Source organism: Pristis pectinata, chromosome 7, assembly GCF_009764475.1.
Source record: "Pristis pectinata isolate sPriPec2 chromosome 7, sPriPec2.1.pri, whole genome shotgun sequence".
Lineage (NCBI taxonomy): Eukaryota > Metazoa > Chordata > Chondrichthyes > Rhinopristiformes > Pristidae > Pristis > Pristis pectinata.
Genome location: NC_067411.1, coordinates 19,761,481 through 19,773,494, shown reverse-complemented (window position 1 = coordinate 19,773,494; position 12,014 = coordinate 19,761,481). Strand labels below are relative to the sequence as shown.

The window sequence follows — 12,014 nt, the reverse complement described above, 5'->3', positions numbered from 1 at the left end:
CACCAAACGTGCTGCTCTCATGATAGTGCATGTTAATTGATGAATGAACTCATGTTAAGGTGAACAGCTACGTTCGTTTCCCCTAAATCCGTGCTATATTTGATTAAAAAAACTTTTAAATTTTAATTTATGTTAAATAAAAACTTCTTTAAACTTCGACCCCCAGCTCGTACCTAATGATTTTTTAAAAAATGCGGATAATATTCTCGTAATTTAAAGTTCGGTGGCTTTAATTGGGGAAATGATGTGCTGATGGATACATAAACACAAGTTATTTTGCTGTGGCACAAAGTAATCGGGCCTTAGGACCGCGCGGGTTGTTCTTTTGGCGGCGTTGTGCTGAGCTGCAAAAGCGATTGGCTGCAGCTGCCTGGAAGATCAGTAAATTCAGTCGGGTGAGCCCTAACGTGGAGCCACATGGTTTAGATGCTGGAGTGTTGTATGAGGGACTTGAAGGTCTGTATGCATATTTTTTAAAATTAAAGTTCTTAAAGTCTTCTTAGGAGGCGAGAGGGTAAAGAAGTGGTAGGAGGTGGCTCTGCTTTTGCTGCACTTTCTCCTTGAAGCAGTGTGTGCGCGCAGATGCTGCGATCGCTCCGGTACGTGAGAACAGGAGGCGAATCCACCGCCTAGCTGCTGTGACCTGCGCATGTGCCCGGGCGGTCAAGTGTTTCGATGGAGGTCTGTGACGTTGGGTTCTGAGGGTACTGTTACTTGTGTATCGGACAGGGAATGAGAATGGCGAGTTGCAATGTGAAGTAAATAAATGTTTCTCTTAGTTCAAAACGTTGTATAACAATGTAGTAAGATGTCTGCCCTTGCTGAGGGTGTAATTAGATAAGGGTGGCTGTTGCCTGTGCTTTCACACATGAATGATAGACGCTATCCGCCAGCATTATTGGCACCGGAGTTAGTAAAGATGGTCTTTGAATCATGGACGTTCTATACTGTGGGGAGCTCTGTAATTAAATAAGTCGAGGGCGAGAAAATCTCATTCGTCCAAGGAAATATCACGGTCTCGTTTCTTAACTCCTGTTATGGAATCCAACTTCATTCCTTATCCCTGATTGTTCTTTCTATTGGGCGTGCTGGATTTTGCAAGCGTGGATTGTTTAAACTAGGAAAATCTCCCTAATGTGGCAGTTTTGCACTTTAATTAAACGTATAACTCCAGACCTCTTTGTTGCTTTAATATGAAGTAAAATCACGCAGTTAATTTGGGTATTCTAATATTTATTTTCCAGTACCTGTCATTCTACACTGCTCTCTTTAGCTGCTTATATTAAAAAAGTAGCACAGAATCACTTAAATGGTAGGCGCCTTGACGAGAACTATTGGTGTGTGGCTGCAACGTCCAGCTGCAGAAAGAAAAAGAAAGTTGAATTAGTAGGGGGCACTAAAGTATGCCAACGCACTTTACAGGGAATATCTGGCACCAAGCCATCTGGAAAGACGTCAAGTTGCTTTACAGGAGCATTAGCAGATACACAGTTTGACAAAGTCATATAACATTGTCAGGATAAAACTTAGACGTATTGGCTTAAAGCTGGTAATATTCTACTTAGGGGAAAAAAATACTAGACAATAAGGTGCAGGCAGTCAAAGTCACCGCAGCCAATGGTGAAGTAGGACAAGGTGCAAGAATGAGGAGGTGGGGGAAGGAAAGATTTCAGAGTGAAAAGGAACTGTGGAGCCTTGTACTCAATGAGGAGCATTTTAAAATTTAAAGTGCTTATAGAGGAACAGGAAATCGAGCATGGGATGATAAATGTGGAATTTTATGCTGATTCTATTGTGCAGTGGTAGACATTTGGAAAGCGGTGATGGGTTGAAGGCAAGACCCAAGACACAACATTGAGTAGAAAAACTTGGATTTTTCTGCCCAGGGATGCATACAATGAAGGGGAATATCAAATAGGCATGAAAGCAAAAATGGGGAAGTTTGAAGCGAGTTATCCAACTATGATGCATGCAAATTACTTTGATCTTTTAGAATTTGCCTAAACACTCAACTACCCTCAAGTAAAAGTGTCATGAACAGCTAATATATCATTTTTAAAAGATTTTAAAAATTTCAAGCAAACTTTAAAACTCCAACAGTAAACAGTGAAATAGCACCAGAAAAAAATTATTAAGATTTTAAAAAGTAATCCTGAGTTACGTATGTTTTGTCTTTCTTTGAGTTGTCAGGTTGTAAATCAAAGGCCCTCCTTGATTTGAAGGTTCTTAAACTTGCTCTGCCTAAAATGCATGAATGATGCTGATATCTTTATACTAAAAAAGGTCTGAAATTGCTGTTTGGATGCTAAACAGCAATGTCATACCTCTCATGCCAATCTCATACCAAACAGCAATCTCATTCTCCCTGCTCCATGTTTTATATTTGGATGCATCCTAATGTGGTGGACAGTGAACTTCAGAAGAGCTTGACCTTGGCAGGTTTGCCAAACGTTTGGCTATGAGTATTAGGTCGTGTCCTTAGTCTTCAGGTTCCACCCAGAGTGTTATGAATAATCCTGTGGCTCTGCTACATCATTGATCGACAGATGTAGAAAGCAAACTAAAAGGTTGCATTTTGTTAGGGCCTTTAATTAAGAATGTCAAAAGGCACTTTGCAGGAGGGGAGAGGGAAGAAGAATTTCCCTCTTTAAAATGTGGGGGAACAAACATTGATGCATTCAATCAGTGTCGGCAACAGTTGCTGATAATTTGTAAAGGATGTATTTAGAAAAAGCTTCTAAAAATGGAGAGGCCAAGGTGATTACTAAGAATGCTAAGGAGTTGAAATACTGTGACTAATGACGTGATGAAGGGAGCAGTGAAACCAACACTGGAGGACTTGAGTAATTATAAAGCTGAATAAGGTTGGAGAAGTATGTGGGATGTGGCAGTGATATAATGTAAAGATGGAATGGCAACCATGGTTATAATGGGGATCTTTTGAGGCTAGAGAACTTGTACCCAAGCATAAGCATTTTTAAAATTGAAGTGTTTCTGGGCTGACTCAATGTAGATTGACAAATAACAGTTTTTAAAAACAAAATAAGGACCTTGGGGCAAGTTATGAAAAGATTTATGTGAAAATGGAATCTTTGTTATCAAATGACAAAACAAGGATTTGTAGTTAGGCAAGTGGGGAAAGGGGTAATGGGCAAACCTGATACTATAGAACAGTATACAGGTGGCTGAATTTTGAACTTGGAATTGAGTTAAAGTAGTTGAAAGTGTTTTGGATGAAGCAAAAGTCACAGCAGCAGTGAGAGAAATAGGAGCACAGGTAGACAATGGTACTGAAGAGGAAGTAAGTGGTCTAGGTGATGGTTAGTGTGTTTAGATGATCACAAGATTTTGCTGACTGGATGAGTGTTGGGAAGTGCAGTAGCTTTGTCAAAGAGTCATGCAGCGTGGAAAGGGGCCTTTTGTTCCACTGAGTCCATGCTGACCATCAACCACTCATTTACACTAATTCTAGATTTAATGCTACTTTTTTCTTCCAACCCCCCCCCCCCCCCCCCCCAAATCTCATTAACTCCCCCAGATTCTACCACTGGCCTATGCACAAGGGGTAATTTATAGTGGCCAATTAACCTACCAACCTGCTTGTCTTTGGGATGTTGGAGCATCTAGAAGGAAATCCATACAGTCACAAGGAGCACGTGCAGACTCCATTTTTTAAAAAAAATGAAAACAGAGTTCCATCATTTATTTTAATAAAAATCGTGTGTATTTGGTCTCTTCAGTTTTGTCCCAGAATGTTTTTGCTTTCTCACAATGAAGAGGAAGAAGCTTTTGGACTGGGGGGGGAGATGAATTATAAAAAAGATAAGGAAGGAGGGTTGGGTGTTGTTGCAACTTTGTGGCAACTGACCCCATATCCACAGATAGTGAGCTGGAACTGGAAGCTTGTATTAAATTATTGATTTTACTGTTGAGTTGAAATGATCTCTTATTTAAAGATATAAATGAACTTCCAAATTGTATACTGATATTTTTCTACAGAAACCAGCATTAGTTGAACAAGCAAGCATTTAACAAGCTATTTTAAAAATGCTGCATGCTTTCATTTCTAGGGGTGAATATATTTTCATAGAACTGATGTGGTTTTGAACAATATCAGTTGTGCACCTGTCTCTGACAACAACCACATATGTACTTGTATAATATTATCACCATAATAAAACAGCTCTGGGCATTTCAGGTAAGTAATATCAAAAGATATTTGATATCTAGCCACAGCAGTATACATGACAAAAGCTGGGTAGGTTTTAAGGTGGGTCATAAAGCAGCATTTTGGAGAAAGAATTTATGAGCTTATGGCTCTCAACAATGGGCCATTCAAAAGGATCAAAGTGGGAGAGGTATCTGAAGTATACAAGGTTATGGAAAGCCATACAAGAAGGCATTGGTCATGGTAAGGGGTTTCGTGGGGATCTGAAGATTTTTTTCATCCGGGGGTGTTTGTAATCTAAAATGCGCTGCTTGAATGGTGGTGGAGGCAGACACTCTCACAACATTTAAGTAGTATCTAGATGAAAACTTGAATTGCCAAGGCACCAAAAGATATCAACCAAGTGTGGATACATGGGTGCTTGATAGTCTGTGTAGACATGGTGGGCTGAAGGACCTGTTTCTGTGCTGTATAACTCTGGCTCTACAGTTGTAGGGAGTAATGATCTCATTAAAGCCACTTGGAAATGAGATTAGAATTTTAAATTAAGGTGTTTTGGACTATCAGCCAATGTGGATCAGTGACTTCAAGGCTGATGATTAAATAGATCTTGACCCAAGGTGTCAACCATTCCTTTGCCTCCACATATGCTGCTTGACGTGCTGAGTTTCTCCAGCAGTTTTTTGCTCCAGATTCCAGCATCTACAATCTCTTTTGTCTCCTGATTGAACAAATAGTTTTGGAGAGGATTGTGTTGATGAAGGATGAGGGTGGCAAGTTAGACAGGAGAATATTGGAATAGACAAGCCTGGGAAAACTGCATGAAGCAGGGTGTATGTGGGAAATTATACTGAAATATTACTAAGCAAACTTGGTGATGGAACTGGTGTAAGCTTGGATGCTCATTTTGCTACCAAATATAATTGAGGTTATAGATGCTTTGGTAATGCCTAGCGGGAAGGATAACATTTTTACTTTCATGTAAAGTCCAGATATGATTTTGCATTGCAGTCTATCAGAAATGTTGTACAAGCTGATAATTATAAAGCATAGTTTGCTTGCAAAGTTTTGTATCAAGAAGTATTAATATGCTCTAATAGATCATAGATATTTTGGCATAGAAAGAGGCCACGCTGCCTCATTCTGTCTGATCTGTGTAAAACAAAAAAAACTAATCAACATTACAATCAATTTCTCTCTTTTTTTTGCATTCTTTTAAATGTTTGACTAATTTTGTTAACAGCTTGAATAGTGATGTACTGAATTTGTTCTGTTAAATTACTGCATTTTGGTTTATTTTGAGAAATCATTTATGCCTTGAGTTGATCTGAAATTTATTTTTGTGCTAAACTGTTTTTATATAATGGAATACTTCAGCTGTTGTGACACTTAACAGATTATGAACTGTTTGGTTATGCTGGGTGGATGTATATTTTGCTTTTGTCCAAACTGGGAAGCTGGATTCCTTCAATAATTACTGTATTGATCTTGACTTTAGCAGCAGAAAACTGCAGTAATTTAAAAGTGAAGTTCATAAAATTGTCATAACAATAACAACTGTGCACTTTTACAAATTGGTTGTCTCCTTGCTCCCTCAAGCCAGCAAACCTTAATAGCTTCTGTAACTTCACAAATGGGTATGATTGTGTCTGTTTTTGTACAATGGTCAAGGATTAATAGTTTTTAATTGTAAAGTTGAATATTCTAGAGTGAACCACAGGAAACCACTATTAATAAACTTAAGTCAAAACAATTTGTGTGATTTTTGTTTTCTACCACAGCTCATCCTATGTCATCTTGGGAATGGTCATACAAGTCCTGGTGTGTCATAAAGTGGGAGATGCATGGTGGGTGCAGGTTGAGGAAGTGAGGGACTAGAATAGGAATTTCCATGCACAGTGTAACCTCAATATAATGCCTTGCTATTATCACAATTTCAGATTTATCAAGGATATTGCCATGTCTACCAATGCAGAAGTAAGGTAAATGTTAGTTTTGCTTCTAACATGTGAAGCTTATAACACAGCTGTTAGTTATTCCCCCTACACCTGAGCTACCCTGAGGTTGTGCTGTCTTTATTTCTTCTACTTCACCAAATGCATGGGGAAATAAGGGGTACTGACGATCATTGCTCAATAAACTGAGTCAACCTCATAATTGGATCTTCCGCATCATATGGGGAACACAATAGGGCAGGGTGGGCCGTTTTCTACACCAAGGTGGTTGGGAGTCAGCCAAGCACACTTCTGTAATTGTTTTTACATTATTATCTCTTCAAACATTTTTATTTTCCAACTAGACCACTTTCATATGTAAACACAGATTTTGATGAACCGGCAATATGATCAGTATTGTCATTTACATTGTTATACCCTCTTCAGCCCTAATTGGATAACCTGACCAAAGTAGAAGTTCTGGTGGGAACATAACGAAGGTGAGAGGTGAGGGCCTATAGGGCAGCTGGCTTGCATTTTTCCCCTCTGTTAATGCTATATAGAAACAGTAGAAAAATTGCAAGATTGGAAGTATATTATTTATTATTAGGGCAGGTTTATTTTGTTTCCCCTTTATCACTTTATTATTGAGTGGAAATTTAGTCATATGTTTACCATTGTCACATTGGAATGATCTTATCGCATCAAGTGGTTCTCATGATGGGTAGTAGCACTCACTGTCAGGTTTATTGAAAGCTAATGTTGCTTTCTTACTGGCCCCTTTCAACTACTGATACAAGTTTGTTAATCTGATCCCAAGAGTATACATTCCTTAAACAGCTTTTCCATCTTGCTACAGTTGGCTGACATCTTTTCTTGCCATCTCCTCCCTCCTTGCCCACAAACACAGTCGTCTCCCACGCAGAGGTTATAACTGTAATCCAGTTGTTAAGACTTAGTCTTAATAAAGAGTGATGACCTAATAATAAAAAAACCCTCAAATTTGTAAAAAGGGGTTTATGAAATAAAATGGGCTTATAAGATCTATTTCTGCATAACTAAAACTGAGGGTTATAATAATAAGACTTGTTAATAAATCCATTAGGGAATTATAAGGTTATATCTGGGAAGCTGGTAAGGAGAGCATTGGAGTAGTTTACCTTGAAAAGGGACTCATTTGCATCTGTCTTTGTGCACAAAAAATGCATAAAAGCTGTTTTGTGCATGTTTTAATATGATCATGCCCATTCTGGTTGAAATTCTGCCCGTGGTGTCCCATATGCCCTCATCACCATGGTATCCTATTCCTACAGTTACACTGGTGTCAGGGGTATTCTATCTAAAGGCTTCAAAACATGCCCCAACCTCCCTTTAGGCATTGACACAGCTGTGATCTCTATAGGCAGCTGCAGGTTGTGTATTAAGATGCCAAACCAGGGAAAAATGTGTTCTTGGATTTTTTATTTTGAAGATAAGACCATACAGCACAAAACAGACCCTTCGGCCCACCATGTTAATATGTAGATGTTAATATAAAGATGTTGATAAATGAGAGAAACACATTTTGGGGGATCTGCTAGTTGGACATCAGGACTATATGCAACATCCATCTAGCACACTATTTTTGGATGAAGTCCAATTTTTAAGCAGTTAGTGATAGTACATTATATGAAATGGAAGTAGAAACAAACCCCTTATTCTTGCTTCATGATTCCAAAATATCATGGCTGATCTTTGACATCATTTAAATTTTAAGTGTTAATGTGTGGTTGATGGTCGGTGCAGATTCAGTAGGCCAAAGGGCCTGTTTCCATGCCGTCTTATGCTATTACTCCAAATTTAAAGGCATCAAAGGCTATGATAATGGCTTCAGCAAATGATGATCAAAATGGGTGGTAACACAGATGGGGAAGATATGGGGGTGAGAAAAGCTCTGCTCGTGTTCAAAGAAGATGCCAAATTCTGAATAGCTGTTCTTGGTTATCCAACTGAAAAATATTTCTGCTCCTGTATACTTCTGTAGTTCTAATTTTAATTTGCTCCTCGCTGACAAAGAATACTGATGAAAGGTCTTTGACTTGAAACATTAACTCTGTTTCTCTCACCACAGATTATGCCTGACTTGATATTTCTGGTGTTTTCTATTCTTGTTTTAAATGTATTGCTTGTGGGTTCAAGATATTTAATTATAAAATGGCCAAAATCTGATGTTTCTTGGGCCACTGTTTGAAAACTTGACCTTGAAATTGTCATTTAGACCTATACCTTTTAAATCATCCTTCATATTCTCCTTAATAAAAAGTTGAATCTATACTCCTTCCAATTTCTATTCCCAGCTGAGAAAATCATGTCTAATTATTGCCTGCTGCCAGTCTTGTAAGGTCTTTTGCTGAGCATTACTAATTGCACAGAACAGTTGAACTTTGACTAATGTGGCAGCAGGTAATTATTTTGGAAGCCCAATGGTCATATGCAGTTTTTTCTTTTGCAAATAAATAGGTTACCACTATACTTTTGATTTCTTTTTTAAAAGTTGCATAACACGGAAATAGGCCTTTTGGCTCACTGTGTCTATGCTGGCTATTACCTATCTATACTAATCCATTTTTCCATCACTCAATCTATAGCTTTCAATGCTGGCAACATCTTGGTGAATCTCCTCTGTATGCCCTCCAGTGCAATATCATTTGAAAATTACTTCATTTTTTTTTATTATTAAAGTTGGGCAGTGGTTTAGAGAGCAGATGTTTCTCCCTCCTGTCTCGGAAGGGTGGGAGGAGCTTGTCCCAATAATCCAGATGTGATTTTGGGACTTGCTGCTTTGGTGGGGTTCAAGCTCATGTAATTCATCTGAAACAAAATATGAAACAAACTTGCTTTACAGTAGTGGTGATCATACAAGTACCAGGTTATCATAAACCCCAGGTGGTTCACATATTCTTTAGGGAAGGAAACCTCCTGTCCTTGCTGGTCTGGTCCAGTGTGTCACCAGTATGGTCCATACAATGGGTCACATTAGGTTGATTTTTGGACTACTCCCAAAATGACTCAAGTCAATCATTTCAAAGGCATTCAGGATGCTGACTTTATGAATGAGTAGAGGAGGAAAAAGTGGTGGAGCTATTGATTATTAGTTGCACATTTTTCCTGTACTGTATCGATGTACTATGGTTTGAAGATTGATTATTAGTTGCACATTTTTCCTGTACTGTATCGATGTACTATGGTTTGAAGATTGGATGGTAATTATTTGTTGTATCTACTAACAATTGCTCTATAATGAAGAAAAAAATCTTTGATTTTTGAATAGACAAACCAAAATTTATTTTGGGCATGTGCATTTTGTGATTGGTGCCCATCAATCTAAAGAATGCCAGAAGCAATTAATCAAACATTAGGGACATATAAGAGACTCTTAACCACATGGATGATAGAAAAATGGAGGGCTATGTGGGATGGAAGGGTTAGATAGATATTAGAGCAGGATAAAATGTCTGCACAACATTGTGGGCCAAAGGGCTTGTACTGTGCTGTAATGTTCTGTTAGATGTGGGTGGGGTAATAGAATATATTGGCCTGTTGCTAGAATACAGCACCTTATTTCAAAGTTGAAAGCTGAGTTTATTGTCATATACGTAAGTACATGTATGCATGGGTGCAATGAAAATCTTACTTGCAGCAGCATCACAGGCACATAGCATCAAAGACACAAGTTTAGGGTATGTTAGATCCATGGTAATATTGTCCATTACAGTATTATAATTCAGAGGCCTGGACTAATATTTTTTGGGAATGTGAATTCAAAGGATGCTAAGGTAGATTGAGAATTTGAATTTGGTTGTAAAAAATAATATGGAAACATCAAGCAAAAAGGTTCAGTGATCAGCTTTCATTCTCATGATTTAGATTTTCAGAATTGATTGTAAACTGTTCCGTTATACTTTGTTATGACGGTTAAAGTTTCAGATTGTTACTGATACCTTCAGATTGTAACTTGGTGCTAAAAGCATTTTGCAATACCATCCTCCAGGACTGGCCCTCAGACAAGGCTTATGTTAAGCAAAATATTCCATACACATGAGCCAAACCTGTTAATATTTCCTTCAGCACAAATTTGGTGGTTGTTCCAGACCCAAGGTTTATGGCTTCTCTGGCACACCTTTTTGGCTCTCGTGATTTGATGCCTTCGGGTTCATTGAACCTTGGCCTGCTGTTAAATGGTAACCCTGTCCCTCTCCAAGGCCAACTGTGGTGAGACAACCAGTCATGCTGCTTTGCCTTCTAGAAGGTGCAGCACCTCTGACACCTGTATTGACCCATCTACAACTCCTCTGCATCTGCCCTTCTACTGCTGAAGCCCTCAATCATCCTTGCATTATTTCTAGACTTAATTATTTCAATGTCTTCCTTTGTATCGTCTACTCATTAATTACAAGTTACCTAAAACTGTTGCCCCTCTCATACTATGCCCTTGAGGCTCTTTCACCCACCTTTTCCATGCTTGCTGATATATATTGACTCGTGCTCAAGGAATGCGTTAGATTTAATACTATTACCCTCGTGTTCAAACCTCTGCAGGGCCAAGTTTACTTGAGGACTTTTCTGACCTCTTGAGCATCCTCAGTTTTTGTCATCCCATATTGGTGTCTGTGGCTTCACTTTCCAGATGCTAAACTCTGGAATTTCCTCCTCAAATTTCAACATCTTTCTCCTTAAAGTCACTCATTGAAGTTAATCTATTTGGGGGGGAGAAAGCTTCCTCTGTGCTCATGTAGGGCTTGATGTTTTCTGTTGTGCTCCTGTTAAACATTTTGGGATGTTTAACTACATTAAGTGCTATATAAATACATCTCTACTCATCCTGGTGGCCTCGAATGTTATCATCCCTGCCTACCTTTTAATTTCTCCTGCCGTATACATGACCTCTTCTGATATGAAAACCTGCTATCATATGAGTGATCCCTGTATTATGGATGTTTGGGTTACGGAAATTCACCCAATACAAAATTAATTTGTTTCAACTTCCATTTTTCGGCACACGTGCAGATGACCTGGCTTCATGTTACTGAAAAATGTGGTGCGGACCGTTTTCTAGGAGTACAACCCTCGCCCCACCCTGTGGTGTTTGGGGGGGGGGTGGGGGTGTCACCTGTGTTAAACACTGGGGCTATTTTTGATATTTACCAACTTATCTTACCTTTATGAACTCTACCATACTCTTTACAATTTCTTTCAACATATCTGAAACCTTTTCAATCTCTATTCCTAACCTCTGACTTGTGTTTCTCTCCATTGTGCATCTGGGGGTTCATATCCACAGATCACTGAAAGTTGCCTCGCAGGTGGATAGGGTAGTTAAGAAAGCTTATGGGATGTTAGCTTTCATAAGTCGGGGGATCGGGTTTAAGAGCCGCGAAGTGATGATGCAGCTTTACAAAACTCTGGTTAGGCCACACTTAGAGTACTGTGTCCAGTTCTGGTCGCCTCATTATCGGAAGGATGTGGAGGTGTTGGAAAGGGTGCAGAGGAGATTTACCAGGATGCTGCCTGGATTAGAGAGTATGGATTATGAGGAGAGACTAAAGGAGCTAGGGCTGTTCTCATTGGAGAGAAGGAGGATGAGGGGAGACATGATAGAGGTATACAAGATATTGAAAGGAATAGATAGTGGACAGCCAGCGCCTCTTTCCCAGGGCGCCAATGCTCAAAACAAGAGGACATGGCTTTAAGGTATTGGGTGGGAAGTTCAAGGGTGATGTCAGAGGGAGGTTTTTCACCCAGAGAGTGGTTGGTGCATGGAATGTGCTGCCTGGGGTGGTGGTGGAGGCTGATACATTGGACAAGTTCAAGAGATTGTTAGATAAGCATATGGAGGAATTGAAGTTAGAGGGATATGTGGGAGGAAGGGGTTA

The 12,014-nt window shown here is 39.1% G+C and overlaps 1 protein-coding gene across 3 annotated transcripts in view; it reads left to right on the top strand.

The window, feature by feature from the left end:
- The first annotated feature begins 368 nt into the window (after positions 1–368).
- The window catches only part of acsl1a (acyl-CoA synthetase long chain family member 1a), a 134,017-nt gene continuing 122,371 nt past the window's right edge, over positions 369–12,014 (top strand). Inside the window, exon 1 of one of the 3 annotated variants that reach the window (XM_052019612.1) lies at positions 369–456. The gene's annotated coding sequence lies outside the window, so the exon portion shown is untranslated. Of the gene's footprint in view, positions 457–661; positions 682–6,132; positions 6,151–12,014 lie in introns of those variants that run through there. The other 2 variants (XM_052019616.1, XM_052019615.1) reach the window with 2 other exon arrangements.